Source organism: Urocitellus parryii, chromosome 3 (assembly GCF_045843805.1).
Source record: "Urocitellus parryii isolate mUroPar1 chromosome 3, mUroPar1.hap1, whole genome shotgun sequence".
NCBI classification, from domain to species: Eukaryota; Metazoa; Chordata; class Mammalia; order Rodentia; family Sciuridae; genus Urocitellus; species Urocitellus parryii.
Window position 1 is genome coordinate 173990238 of NC_135533.1, and position 14944 is coordinate 174005181.

General features: G+C 44.3%; 1 protein-coding gene across 1 annotated transcript in view; it reads right to left on the minus strand.

Annotated features, from left to right (window-relative positions):
• Arhgef3 (Rho guanine nucleotide exchange factor 3) overlaps positions 1-14944 on the minus strand; it is a 324382-nt gene that overhangs the window by 277589 nt on the left and 31849 nt on the right. The gene's annotated exons all lie outside the window — the stretch shown is intronic.

Consider the following 14944-nt stretch of genomic DNA (forward strand, 5'->3'; position numbering starts at 1 on the left):
TACAACCAACAAATAGGTACATTCACATTGTAAACACAGAAATAGCTGCATTATATTCAAAGAGAATGTGTCAAAGGTTCCCCAGTATCCACCAAAATCCTTTCTCCCTTCTCCAGAGACACAGGTTGAGCATTTCTTTCTTTTTTTTTTTTTTTTAAAGAGAGAGTGAGAGAGGAGAGAGAGTGAGAGAGAATTTTTAATATTTATTTTTTAGTTCTCGGCGGACACAACATCTTTGTTGGTATGTGGTGCTGAGGATCGAACCCGGGCCGCACGCATGCCAGGTGAGCGCGCTACTGCTTGAGCGACATCCCCAGCCCCCAGGTTGAGCATTTCTAACTCCAAAATCTAAAATCCAAAATTTTCCAAAATATGAAACTTTCTGAGCACCAACATGATACCACAACATGATACCAACATACCACAGAACATTGTTTCATTCACAAAATGATTTAAAAATTCTAAATAAAGTTAATTTGGGGGATGTGTAAAAGGTGTATATGAAACAGATAAATTTCACATTTAGACTCAGTTCCCATCCTTGAGATAATTAAACATGAATATCCACATATTCCAAAATCAGTAAAAATTCAAACCATTCTGGTCCCAAGCATTTCAGATGATGGATACTCAAACTGAATTTGAGTTTTATCAGGGAATATATTTCCCAGGCATCCTCATAGCTAGGTGTAGTCCGAGATCCGAGTTGTGAGTGGAATATGAGAGGAAGAGATGGTACCATTCTCAATCTTAGTCTTAAGGTATGAGCATGCCTTGGACCCCTTCCCACTGGCTGGAACCCAGCTCTGCCCATGCAGGTGACGACAGTATACCAACGTAAGTGGAAATGCTGAAGCAACAAGACAGAAGACACCTGGGTCTGTGACTGATTGCACAGAGCTCAGCTACCTGTCTCACCTTGGAATTACTACCTAGAGAGCAATTTCTTTGTTATTTAAGCCACTGTCTTTTGGGGATCTGTTTTTATAGCTCATTAACCTTCATCCCAGTTGGGAATACTATTAAATATTCTCACTAGGGCCCTTCTGAAGGGGAGTTTTGTTATTTGGAGCATAGGACATGCTAGATCTATAGAGACAGATGAAGCAAAATTATTTTTGGTCATGCTCTGAGTAAACAACATGCAATTTCATGAGCACCTGGTGCATAGTACATATTCAATCAGTATTGAATGAGTGAGGAGATGCCAATAAGCATGTGATATCTTCTAGCACAGAGACTCTCAAGATTAGAGCACCTGGCATAGAATGGGGAGTAGGGTGGGGGAACGAATGTACAAGTCCGGGTGTGAATCTCATCACAAAATGATTATTTGGAGTTGTAAACACCAACCAAATGCCACAAATGAAAAAGTTCCATACCATGAAACCCTGTTTCATTCACAAAATTATTTTAAAATACTGCATAATATAGGACTCAAGCTGATGTGTGTGGGAGTGAGACAAAGACTAAGAGTGAGACAGAGGGACAGAGACAGAGAGGCAGAGCTAGAGAAAAGAATACTCCAGTGTGGTATGAAGGATTTCACCCACCTCTCCTCTCCCTCATGTTTTGCCCCAGAAGGCGTGTGAACCATAACTCTGAGGATCCCTCTTCAGCCTTGGCTACTGAACTCCTTGCCATTCTGCTGTGGTTTTAGCACCAAAAATTGGATTTCTTTTGTACAACATGGTCCCAAACACAAACCAGTGACTCCATTTAGTATCAACCAAACAGCTGTCAGATTCCACTCGAGAAGGGCTAGATATGCAGATCATATTGAGGGATCCTGTGTTGGTTTCCAGCCTGGCACTTGCTGGTTAGGGGAGCTTTGGAGTAATTTTGACCATCCATGGTCCCCTAAGCTGCTGCTGTTTGTATGGCCCTGCTCCGTGATGCCAGCTGTTGTGAACTTTGAGAATTACAGGGCTGCTGGGCCATGTCTCTGGCCTGTCCTCCTCAATTTCTGCTCCATCTGACCCTCTCCCAGATGAAAGCACCATTTGGATAAAATCTCCATGCCAGGTGAATATGACCAGATAACTGAGGGGCACTGGACAGAGTAAGTGTTAGATCCCTGCCACTACCTTCAATGCCATTCTTTTATTTAACTTGCAAAGAATACGCCATTAGATATTTTTAGCATCTGGATCCCTGTCTGGGGCCACTGCTCTGGCTTCCATCACAGCTAACTTCATCAGCCGAGGCATGTACATTATGGAGGGGCCTGGAATAAGGCGAGAGTGAAGATGTGGATCCCGGGAGAAAGAGAGATGGACGGGTAGTGGGGTATGAGTGCAGAGTCCTGGAGGTGCCATTACAACATAGTCAGTGACAAAGTGAGGGGACAAAGCAAGCAGCCCGTACCTAGGTTACTTCTACAGCTGTGCCCATCTCTATCCACCTCATTTCAACCTGGAAGCCAAATTTGTTCAGTATCCCTAGTTCTTCTGTAACACAGTAAATGCAGTAAGGAGACTTTTTACCTCATCTCAAAATGATGTCCCAACAGAACTCTCCTCAAGGCCACATTTTCAGAGGAACTATGAGAGGGCAGGGCCTGCTCTCAAGGAACAGCTGTCTCGTTCCAGGCCAGGGCTTTGGGTTTTTCCCTCCCAGTGTTAGAAGTAGTATTCTGTAGACAGCCATCCTCAAACCATCACCCTTCAGCCTGTGTCTATGGACAAGGGCTGGGGGCACAGATCTCTGCACTCCAGCACTGAGGAATCCCTGGGGTCCAGGTATTGACATGAATTATCTCATGCTATTCTCACACCTTCCTAGGAGGCAAGGACTGATACTGCCTCACCTTAAATATCAGGAAATTAACCAGGTATGGTGGCACACATCTGTAATCCCAGTGGCTTCTGAGACTGAGGCAGGAGATCACGAGTTCAAATCAAGCCTCAGCAACTTAGCAAGGCCCTGAGCAACTCATAAAGTTCCTATCCCTAAATAAAATATCTTTAAAAGGGCCTCGGGATGTGACTCAGTGGTTAAACGCCCCTGGGTTCAATTCCCGGGTCCAAAAAAAAAAATCAGGAAACTGGAAATAAAGAATTTAAGACCTGGAAGAGACTACACAGACAGGAAATGGTAAAGCTGAGACTTGAGCAGATACCTGACCTGGGATACTGTTCCTAATTGCCATATTATAATTGCTTTACATAGTAAAGCTCAGTTGTGGTAGAATAAATTATCAAAGGAACAGATAATTTCAAAAGCAATTTCAGGTTTAGTGGGGGATGGTGTCTTTATAAGGCCCTATGAGGGGTTTATAATGAGTCTGACCTCACTTTCCCTGGATGCCACCCAAGCAGGTGATACCCTCTGTGTTCATTAATCAGAATTCATTGCTGTTACAAATTACCTGAGAAAAACAACTTGAAGGAGGAAAGATTTCTTTTGGCTCAGTTTCAAAGATTTCAGACCATGGTCAACTGGGTCTGTTGCTATGGGCCTGTGGTGAGGGAGAGCATCATGGTGGAGAGAGGGTATGGCAAAAAGAGGTGCTCATCTCATGGTGGCTGGAGAGAGTGCACACACAGGGGGTGCCCCCAGTGACCTATTCCCTCCAGGGAGACCCCAACCTCCTATATTTCCACAACTCCAATAATGGCATCAAATTATGAACCCATCAGCTAGGTATGGTGGCACATGCCTGTAATCCCAGCTCCTCAGGGGACCGAAGCAGGAGGATCACAAGTTCAAGGCCAGCAAGGCAACTTAGTGAGAACCTCGGCAACTTAGCAAGACCCTGTCTGAAAAATAAAAAGGACTGGGGATGTACTCAGTGGTAAAGTACCCCTGGATTCAATCCCCAGTACAAAAAAAAAATTATAAACCCATCAAAATGGATTAATCCACTGATGAGGTTACAGCCCTCATGCTCTAAACACCTTCGTAAAGTCCCCATCTAGTAACATTGCTGTATTGGGGACTAAGCCTTCAACACAAGAGTCCTTGGGGAATAGTCCAGATCCAAACTGTAACACCCTCAGACCCTGTCAAGGCAACCACTCAGCCCCCTGAACACTCTGAGCCTTGACATCTAACTTCTGTGAAGGGGCGTATACCATACTATTGTGCCACACCAGTAACGGTAATAACCACAACCACCACTGACTCTGTCTCCCATTTATAGGCAGCAAATCTAAGGCTCTCACCTATCCAGAACACCACAGAGAAGCCAGGATCATACACATTTTACAGACAGCAAATCCAGAGCTCCCAGGAGGCTGTGACTTGCTTATAGTCACTGCACTCAGAGAACTGCAGTTTTCAGATTCTGAGCAGCTGACTATATAGCCTCTGCTTCTCCCCACCACACACTGCTCACCACTTGATTAATCAGACATTACAAAGATGAGATAAGGGCTGTTCTAATTCTTCAAGCGGAAAGTTCTGTATTAATCTCAAGTGTATCAGTATTCATCCCAGTCACTTCCATGGAAGAGGACTTCTAACTCTCCCCAGCTAGAAATGGACACCAACCCTCCCTCTCATTCCTCTCCTTGGCTGGTTGCACCAGCATCGACCAACACTTCTGAGCATCAACCTCCTGCAAGGTACAACTGTTTCCATTGGGAACTGAGCCCTGTTATTCTCCATGTAAAAATCCCTTTTCCCAGGAAGCACCAAGTGTCTGTGAGAATGTGATGTAGCCAGAACACTCATGCTACCGCTGTTGATGCATAAATTGGTTCAACCATCTTGGAAGACTGGCATTTGCTCCTAGGTACATAAATATGTGCACTGGTAGACATGGTCTAGAATGTTCTCAGTAGCACTATGCATACTAGCTTTGTTATTAGTATCCTACTGTTTCCTTGACAAGCACCACAATCTTAGTGACTTAAATCAATACAAACTTAATCTTTTTAAAGTTCTGGAGGTCAGAAAGAGACCTAAAATGGGCCAGCAAGGCTGCATTCCTTGGCAACTTCATTCTCATGCATTTTCCAGCCTCTAGAGGCCACTCTGCATTCCTTGGCTTGTGAGAGTTTTTCCATCTTCAGAACCACAATGCAGCACCTTCAAATCTCCCTCTACTCTCAGCTCTGCTTTAATCATCACATCTAATTCTCTGAACCTGAGCCCCTACGTCTCTCTTATGACTATCTTGGTACCTCCAGAATAACCTCCCAGGATAGAATCATTAACTTAATCAAAACTGCGGAGTCCCCTTTGCCATGGAAAGTGACACAGTCCCAGGTATTAGAAGGGCTAGGTACAGTGGTGCATGCCTATAATCCCAGCAGCTCTGGAGGCTGAGGCAGAAGGATCACAAGTTCAAAGGCATCCTCAGCAACTTGGTGAGGCCCTGAGCAACTTAGCAAGACGCTGTCTCAAAATAAAATATAAAAAGGGCTGGGGATGTGGCTCAGTAGTTGAGTACCCCTGGGTTCAATCCCTACTACAGAAAAAAAGTTAGGTACCAGGTATTACAAGGGAATAGACCCATGACCAGGGATTAGGTCATGGACATCTTTGAGGAGGTCATTATGTGGTCTACCACACGTCCCAAACTAGAAGCTACCCAAATACTCATCAACAGTAGAATGAATGAAACCAATGGTGGTAACTGACAGCAAGGAGAATGGATGATCTACAACTACATGTGACAACAGATGGCTCTCATGAGACAATACTGAGCTAAAGACAACAAACCCAAGAGTGCACCTGACCAAGTCCTGAATAAGAATAGACAGAAACAAGGGCTGGGGATGTGGTTCAAGCGGTAGCGCGCTCGCCTGGTATGCGTGCAGCCTGGGTTCGATCCTCAGCACCACATACCAACAAAAAGATGTTGTGTCCGCCGAGAACTAAAAAAATAAATATTAAAAATTCTCTCTCTCTCTCTCTCTCTCTCTCTCTCTCTCTCTCTCTCTCTCTCTCTCCTCTCTCACTCTCTCTTAAAAAAAAAAAGAATAGAAACAAGAAAAATACTCACATTGTTAGTGGTCAGGATGGTCTTTATAGTGGGGACAGTGGGGAGTGGCTAGAAGAGGACACAAAAGGATTCGGCGGCGGGGATCTGTGAACTTCTGTTTCTTATCTGGGTGCTGCTTACACAGGTACATTCAATTTGTGAAAATCCACCAATCTGTACTGTGACTTGGGCCCTTCTCCACAGAGATGTTGTGCATCAATATGGAGCTTTAAGAATTGGCTCTGCCTCTCTCATCCCATCTCCATTCCACAGACCTGCCTGTGTCATTTCGCCTCTTAAAGAAGTGGATCCCACTTTGCCAACCACTAGCCTGATCTGGAACATTCTCCTGACCCCTGCTACAGATTCTGACTCTCCTTTATTCCCTTCCTAAAGGAACACCCCACCACTTCAAATACAATCCACACCATTTGGACTTAATTGTGACAGTCACATACCAATTGCTAATATCCTGAAACTCCTTTGTCTCTTATTCCCTAAACAAATGGTAAATGTCTCAAGAGCAGAACATCTCAAGATCTTGTACATTCCATCTCCTCCTGGCTCTGCCTGCAAGTGACCTTCTAATGCTAATTAATAATGACTACTATTGCTGACCAACAGCCTTTGTAAAGTACCAGCTATGCATCAGATTCATGTTCTTTATGCACTATCTCACTACTACTATTACTATCAGAGGAAGCAGATGCTATTGTGGTCCCTCTTTCAAACAGGGAGGAGACTGAGACCCAGAATGGCTAGTTAACTTGCTCACCATTCCAGAGCTCATCCTGAGAAGGGCAGAATTTGAACCCATGCTATCTGATTCTAAATCCCATGCTCTTAAGCCAAACTCTATTTTGCTTCTCTAACAACCCCACCCTAATGTGGGGTCAGGCATACAGCTGGTGCTTAGTAAATACTGTGGCATGCTTGATCACCAAAAATATGTACCAATTAAAAAGAAGCCTTCAGAAGTATACAAGTCACAAATCAAGACTCTTCACCAGGGGCTGGGGATGTGGCTCAAGTGGTAGCGTGCTCGCCTGGCATGCGAATGGCCCGGGTTTGATCCTCAGCACCACATACAAAGATGTTGTTATCTGCCGAAAACTAAAAAATAAATATTAAAAAATTTTCTCTCTCTCTCTCTCTTAAAAAAAAAAGAAGAAAAAAAGACTCTTCACCAAATCTTTTCATGTTCAGATTTCAAAAGGGGACACACCCTCTGGAGAGATCTGCAAGACTCTGTGAGCTCTGTGCTCTGCATCATGCTTGGCACTCAGGGGGCTTTATAAACATCTATCAGCAAATAATAGTCAGGGTTTGTTCTCGGGCTTTTATCAGAGCAGAAAAAGAGCTGGATACACTTTTTTTTCTCATTGTTTGCCAGCTTCAGGACCAGAGCCAAAATTAGAGCTAATGGCTGGTTAGACAACTTAGGCTGGGACCACAAGGTCCCAAGCCACCTGCCCCAGATGACTTCACCTCCCCTAAGGCCAAGAAACATGACCCAGAGTCCTTGGCTAAAAACAAGGTCACCACCCCTGAGGTCTGCTGTGGCCACTAAACAGAACAAGAGATAACAAATGACATAGGGAACTTTGCTATCCTGGAGACATCATCTTATCCTGGACACAATGCTACTGGTCATTTCAAGCCCAAATGTTGCCTTCCCTCAAGGCCTGATGCACAGGGAGTTACCAAAAAGTGTCCTGGCCAATATGGCCCAGTAGTACCTCTGTGTCAGCATGGTGTTTTTTCCAAATATCCACTGATGCCCTTAGGCCAACCACAAGCATCTACCTGGACACAGAAGAAAAGTGCTAGTATCCCAGGAGCAGGCAGATCCCTGAGGAGACACATCCCAGGAAACGCAACCAATATGTTCATGAAAGGTGTTCTGGGTACATCAATGACTGCTCAGGGTGAAGTAGGGTGCAGCAGTCAAAACAATAAAGTTGATCTAGATGCATTATCATGACACACTGCTAGATGTATCACTATAGGAAAAAAGATCTACTTAAAGTACTATCATATCTCTATCAGAAGAGAAACTCACATCATCCTAGATTGTTGCAGGAGGGTGTAGCAGTGCACTGGCTTGAGAGCAGACAGTGTACATCAGGCCAGGTTGGTGCCCTGAAACTGGACCAGGTAGGAGTTGTTGTTTTGGTTTTCAGTTTTGTTTTGTTTTTTGGTACCAGGGACCACTGAGCAACATTACCAGCCCTTCTTACATTTTATATTTAGAGACAGGGACTTGCTGAATTACTTTCAATTTCACCATTGCTTAAATTGGCTTTGAACTCATGATCCTCCTGCCTCAGCCTCCTAAGCCACTGGGATTACAAGCATGTACCACCGTGCCCAGTGACAAGATCTTTTAAAATTGTTTCTGAGTATTTTTTTTTAAATCACCAACCAGGCTAAGTGTGTAGTGCATGCCTGGAATCCCAGCAACTCAGGAGGCTGAGTCAGGAGGATTACAAGTTCAAGGTCAGCCTCAGAAACTTAGTGAGACCCTAAGCAACTTAGCAAGGCCCTGTCTCAAAAAAAATTATAGATAAGTAGGTAGATAGATAGATAGATAGGCTGGGATGTAGCTTAATGGTAGAGTGTCCCTAGATCCCCAGAACACAAAAACAAAAAATTACTGACCATTAACAGCATTATGTGATGAAGCACAGTGAAGGGATGTGCACCTATAAGGTGGAGAAGACCAGGTCAGCCTAAGAAAATTATAGATGGCTTCTCGGGGGGGGGGGGGGGGGGTAAGGCCTAGGCTGAGTTTTGAAGGTGAATAAAAGCCTGCCAGGCCAATAAGTTAGGGCCACTCTGAATAGAAGGCATGGCATAAACAATGGCATTTTGTAAGCTCAACCCCACATGTCTCCTCTGGTTTCCCCAGAGTGTCCTGAAGGTGGGCTTTGGTGCCTTCCCTGCACCCCGTTGCACTTCTCCTTTACCCCAATCCCATTACATGTCCCTCCACCTGAACTGGGTTCTATGGCATCCTAACTCTGAGTATGCTGACAAGAGAACACTTGTTGAATGAATGAACAACCTCAGCAAGCTGGACATCTCTCCACTCTAATGAAAGATCATGCAGACCTGCTGTAGAATCAGAATCAAGACACCATAGAGCCAGCACCATACATCTTAAGAAAAAAAGTGGCACTTAAAAAAACACTCCGGAATCACAGAAAAATAAGTTTCCAAGAGGTAAAACTACACAGTGCCCACCCAGGCCCATAAGTCACTATCTCCCTAAAGAAAATGACTGCTAGAGACACAAGGACCTGAGGTTCTATATTTCCAAACACAATGTCAAATTGCCCCATGGTGAAGCAGAACCAACAAGCTAATGCCTTTCCTTCTTGCCTTAACAATATTTCCAACTCCACTCCCCCAGGCAGCCTTTATGCTACGTGTCTGGCTATCTTGGTGACTTAATTCCATGGAGAAGCTGAGTGACGGTCCCAGCTCTCGCTATATCTGTGGGCCTGCCACTGTAAGCCTGGCATTCATCGCACACTCATCTGGACATTGTGGGGAAGTTAGGTCAATCCTTGGCCTCATCCCAAGTCTCCAGTCTTTCTAGAGCTCCCAGATCTCAGAACAAAGATTTGGCAGGAATATCACCAGTGATCAACTCCTGCTGCCTCTAGGATGCCTGTATTAGGGCTAAAATATATTCCAATTTCAACCACAGCATTTCATTTCCTGGATGATTTATATGCTGGGGCTCTTGGGTAAGTTCTCAAACTATAAAATAGTTCTAGGATTTGGGATGTTGCACAATAGTAGAGTGCATGCTGAGCATGTGCAAGGCCCTGTGTTCAATCCCTGCATCCAAAGGAGTAAAATAGCTGAGCACAATGGCATGCACTTGTAGTCCCAGTTCCTTGGGAGGTTGAAGCAAAAGGATTTGATGAGTCCAGGAGTTCAAAGCCAGCCTTGAAAACACAGGAGGGACCCATCTCAAATCCATAAATCATTTGTTTCAATGAAACAAAAAAGTTTGAAAAACCTTTCCATAAATAAACCATTACCATCTGTCTGGCTTTATAAGTCTCTCTAGGAAAGTCCTTAGTGAATACTCAGTACCTTTTTTTTTGGCAGTACTGGGGATTGAACCCAGGACCTTATACTTGGTAGGCAAGTGCTCTACCATTGAGCTACATTCTAGTCCCTCAGTATTTTTCATTTTTTATTTTTGGATGGACAGAAAGCACACCTGTGGATTCTGTGGATTCATGGAGGGTGCAAAGGGAGGAGGGAGTGAGGCATGTTGAGTCAGGGCAAGTCTAGTGTCTCCCATTCTGTGCAGCTTGCTGAGAGTTGGATGCTGGCCCAGCAAGGTCTCATTTAAGAAAGGACACACAGGCTGCCCAGCTGCTGCCATCATAGGCAATTGTGCTGGGGGCTTTACCATTGCTCCAGGCACCTGCTGAGGCTTCAAATGCTCCATCCCATTCACTCCTCTCAGCAGCATCACATAGCACAGGCTCATCTCCTTGCAGAAGAAGACACTGAGGCACAAAGGGCACAGACAGTCCACAAAGCTAGTGAGGGGAAGAGGCAGGGCAGAAACATGAAAACCAAGGACTCTTGTCTCTGTACTGAAGCCTCGAGCAAAAGGGCACACATGCAAAATGACCCTAGAACAGGTCTCATGCCAATTTTTCTAGCTGTGGTTAAAACTGGATCCCCTGGTAAGAAAAGGTTTTCTTACCTGATGCTTTACCCACTTGGGTATTTGTTCAAATGAGCTTCCCAGAACCGATTCACACACAGCATGCTAACTCAGCTCAGGGTTTGGCAGCCCAGTTCATGTAAGTACAGTACACCTCATACCAAAGAGTACTTCAAAATGACACACACAGACACAGACACACCAGGTGAGCTCTCTTAGAAGCCCAGTTACAAGTAATGTTTCATGAAATTGTAGCCAGATAACCACACTTGAAGACAATTTAAAACTCACTGAAATCTATGGGATTCTAGTTAAGCAGCATGAACAACCAAAATCTATCAAGGACCTTTTCTGAGCTGCTATGGTCATACAAGAGCCCTATGAAATGCACTGTTATCCACATGCTACAGAGAAGGAAATGAGCTCCAGCCTAAGAAGTGTGGCCAAGCTCCAGCAGCTGGAACTGGACAATGGAGATGAACAGCTAAATCTGCCAATTCCTGGGTTCAGGCCTTCCAAACTTCTAATATTCCATATGTTCTACACCTAAGTAAATATACAGCCTGACTCCTGCACAAAATAAAACTCTCTGGTTATGTCTCTGTGCTATGACCCTAAAGCAGCTAAAAAAGCAGCTTAAAAAAAAAAAAAATCGGGGAGGACCCAACATGGCGGCCGGCGAGGAAGCAGCACTTTCAGTATCTCCACATTAACGGGATCAGAAAGACCTATTAATACGCCTAGACTCTACCTGCTGAGGAACTTCTAGCAAAATTCCGCTGAAAGGAGACCTGCTGGGAATTAGTAAATTTATTAGAGGTGACAGTTTGTCCCACATGCGGCTCAGAGGTCCAGTCCCGCCGGCCACCGCCGAACGGCCACCGGCCACCGCCTGCCAGGCTCTGCAAACGGCCCCTGGCGGCCCAGCGCAGCAAGAAGGGTCCCCGCCCGCCTGGCTCTGCTAAGGGTCCCACCCGCACGGTGAATGGCCCCCCGCCCGCCCGCCCGCCCGGCTCAGGAGGCAACTTGAAGGGACTCTAACCAAGCCTTTATGAAATAACGAACTGGGAACTAAAATCAGAGATTGAATCAGACCAGAGACAAGCCAGTCCCACCCCTGCCTTCGGACACTCCGGCAAGGAGCCAGGGGCCCGCCATAGCAGAGAGGGGAAGTCACCAAAGTTCGGCCAACGAGATTCCTTCCCAGCGGAATCTACTTTAGCAGGTGTGTGACTCCCACCCACATCAGATACAAACAACCAGGAAACTTCAAAAATCTCTCCGTGGGTGTGACCGTAAGGGCCAAGGGACTCCCGACCCCCAACTACCCCTACCGCCAGTGACGTGGGCGTGACTGAAGGGGCGGAGGGAAGCAGAGAAGACTCCCTACCCCCAACTCCCCCAACCGCCAACTGAGAGGGCATGACGGTAGGGGTGGAGGGAAACAGAGGACACTCCAGACCCCCAACTCCTCCTACCGCCAGCGGAGTGGTTGTGATTGTAAGGGGCTGAGGGAAGCAGAGGGGATCCTCAACCCCCAACTCCCATTACTACCACTGGCGACACCAAAGTTCTTAGCCGCCAGCTTCCGAGGGCGTGCCCACCAAAGGGGTCCGGAAAAATTAGACTATTGACTCCCAGACCACAGCTCCACAGCACTGGGGCTTAGATGAATGACAGAGAGAGTGCTCAGTCGTTCGGGAAATAGGGCACGCGGTGGGGCTGAAAGTGTAACCAGATCCTTGGGGAACCGCCTCCGGTGAGCAGGACCTGGCTGGCTGGCAGGAGGAAGGGGAAGAGGGGCCATAGAAGTGAAATGGCTCTGGACCAACAGGATTGAGAGACTCCCAGGAGCCGCCTTATAGGGATTGCTGTTGACACATTGAGGGCAAAACTCAGCTCGGGGGGGCACAGCTCTGCCTACGGGAAGAGAAGAAAATGGATCTCTAAGACCTAATTTTATTTTTTATTTTATTTTATTTTATTTTTTCTCTCCCCTTTTCCATCTTTCTTTCCCCTTTCAATTTTTATTATTCTTTCCATTCTCCTCTATGCTATCTATCTCCTTCTCCTTCTTTCTTTTCAAGAGCACCTTCCTTTCCCTTCCCCCCAACTTTCATCCCAAGCATTACGTCCTCCATTATGTGTAATTGTCTAAATGCAAATAGGTGAATGTTTCGAGGCCATCTATAGGGCTCCTAAATACCTAGCTACAACCAACACCCTGATCCAATCGACGGTTAGTATCCCCCTTCAGTAGAGCAACCTTCTAAAGTAGCCAAGACATACTAACCCTTATACCTTCATAGCACCTAACCTAAAGTCCTAAGAACAAACAACAAATCACTATATGCATACAGAATACGGAAGCCCTTTATAAATTGAATGAATCAGCTCTAAAGTACAATAAAGCCCAACATCTCTAGGCATAATCTCCCAAAACAAAGGAGAGACAACAGAGATATACAAAGCCAAAACAAATGTATAGGAGAAAGCAGTTACAAAGCAGTCAAACAGAGCTGGAAAGTAACATGAACAACATGAAAAAACAAGGGAAAAAAGGATTACAGATAATGCAGGACAACTTAAATCTACAGGAGGACCTAGAAGCATCAGAAACATGGACAGGGAAAGAAATCAAGGCATACCTAACTCAGATGGAACGGAATATTAGAGGAGACATGAGACAGCAAGTCCAAGCATTGAAAGTATATTTTGAAAACGAACTAAACAAACAAATTCAAACTGCAAAGAATGAGGTTTACCAGGAGATAGAGATCTTAAAAAAAAACCAAACAGTAATCCTAGAAATGCAAGAAACCATAAAACAGATTAAAAACTCTAACGAGAATATTACAAATAGACTAGATCAAGTAGAAGTCAGAACATCAGATAATGAAGACAAAGTTTATCAACTTGAAAAGAATATAGTCAACACAGAAAAGATGCTTAAATCTCACGAGCAATCTATCCAAGAAATATGGGATCTCATCAAAAAACCAAATTTGAGAGTCATTGGGATAGAAGAAGGCACAGAGGTTCAAACCAAAGGAATGGACAACTTATTAAATGAAATAATCCTAGAAAACTTCCCAGAGATGAAAGATGGAATGGATTGCCAAATCCTGGAAGCCTACAGGACCCCAAACATCCAAAACCGTAATAGACCAACTCCAAGACATATAATTATGAAGATAGCCAACATACAGAACAAGGAGAGAATATTAAAAGCTACGAGAGAAAGGAGGCAGATTACATTCAGGGGTAAACCAATTAGGTTAATGACTGATTTTTCATCACAGACTTTGAAAGCGAGAAGATCCTGGAACAATGTATTTCAAACACTGAAAAATAATGGATTCCAACCAAGAATACTGTATCCAGCAAAATTAAGCTTCAGATTTGACAATGAAATTAAAATCTTTCACGATAAACAAAAGCTAAAAGAATTCGCAGCCAGAAAACCAGCACTGCAAAGCATTTCGGGCAAAATTCTACAAGAAGAGGAATGGAAAAATAGTGCCCAAAACTAACAGAGGGAGGTATCTCAGTAAAGGGGGAGGAAAATAACCAAAAAGTAAAAACTAGCCAAACTAAAATAAATAAATAAATAAACATGACTGGAAGTACAAATCATATTTCAATTGTAACCTTAAATGTTAATGGACTAAACTCACCAATCAAGAGACACAAGCTAGTAACCTGGATCAAAAAAACAAATCCAACAATATGCTGCCTTCAGGAGACTCAAATGATAGGAAAAGACATACACAGGCTGAAGGTGAAAGGTTGGGAAAAATCATACCACTCACATGGCCCTCGGAAGCAAGCAGGAGTGGCCATACTCATATCAAATAAAATCAACTTCAAACCTAAGTTAATCAAAAGGGATAAAGAAGGACAATATATCCTGTTAAAAGGAACCATCCACCAACAAGACAGAACAATTGTCAACTTGTATGCACCAAACAATGGTGCAGCAACATTCATAAAACAAACTCTCCTCAAGTTCAAGAGTCAAATAGACCACAACACAATAATTATGGGTGACTTCAACACACCGCTCTCGCCATTAGACAGATCCTCCAGACAAAAGTTGAATAAAGAAACTATAGAACTCAATGACACAATCAATAACCTAGACTTAACTGATATATATAGAATATATCAACCATCATCAAGTGGATACATGTTCTTCTCAGCAGCACATGGATCTTACTCAAAGATAGATCATATATTATGCCATAGGGCAACTCTTAGTAAATATAAAGGTGTGGAGATAATACCATGCGCCATATCTGATCATAATGGAA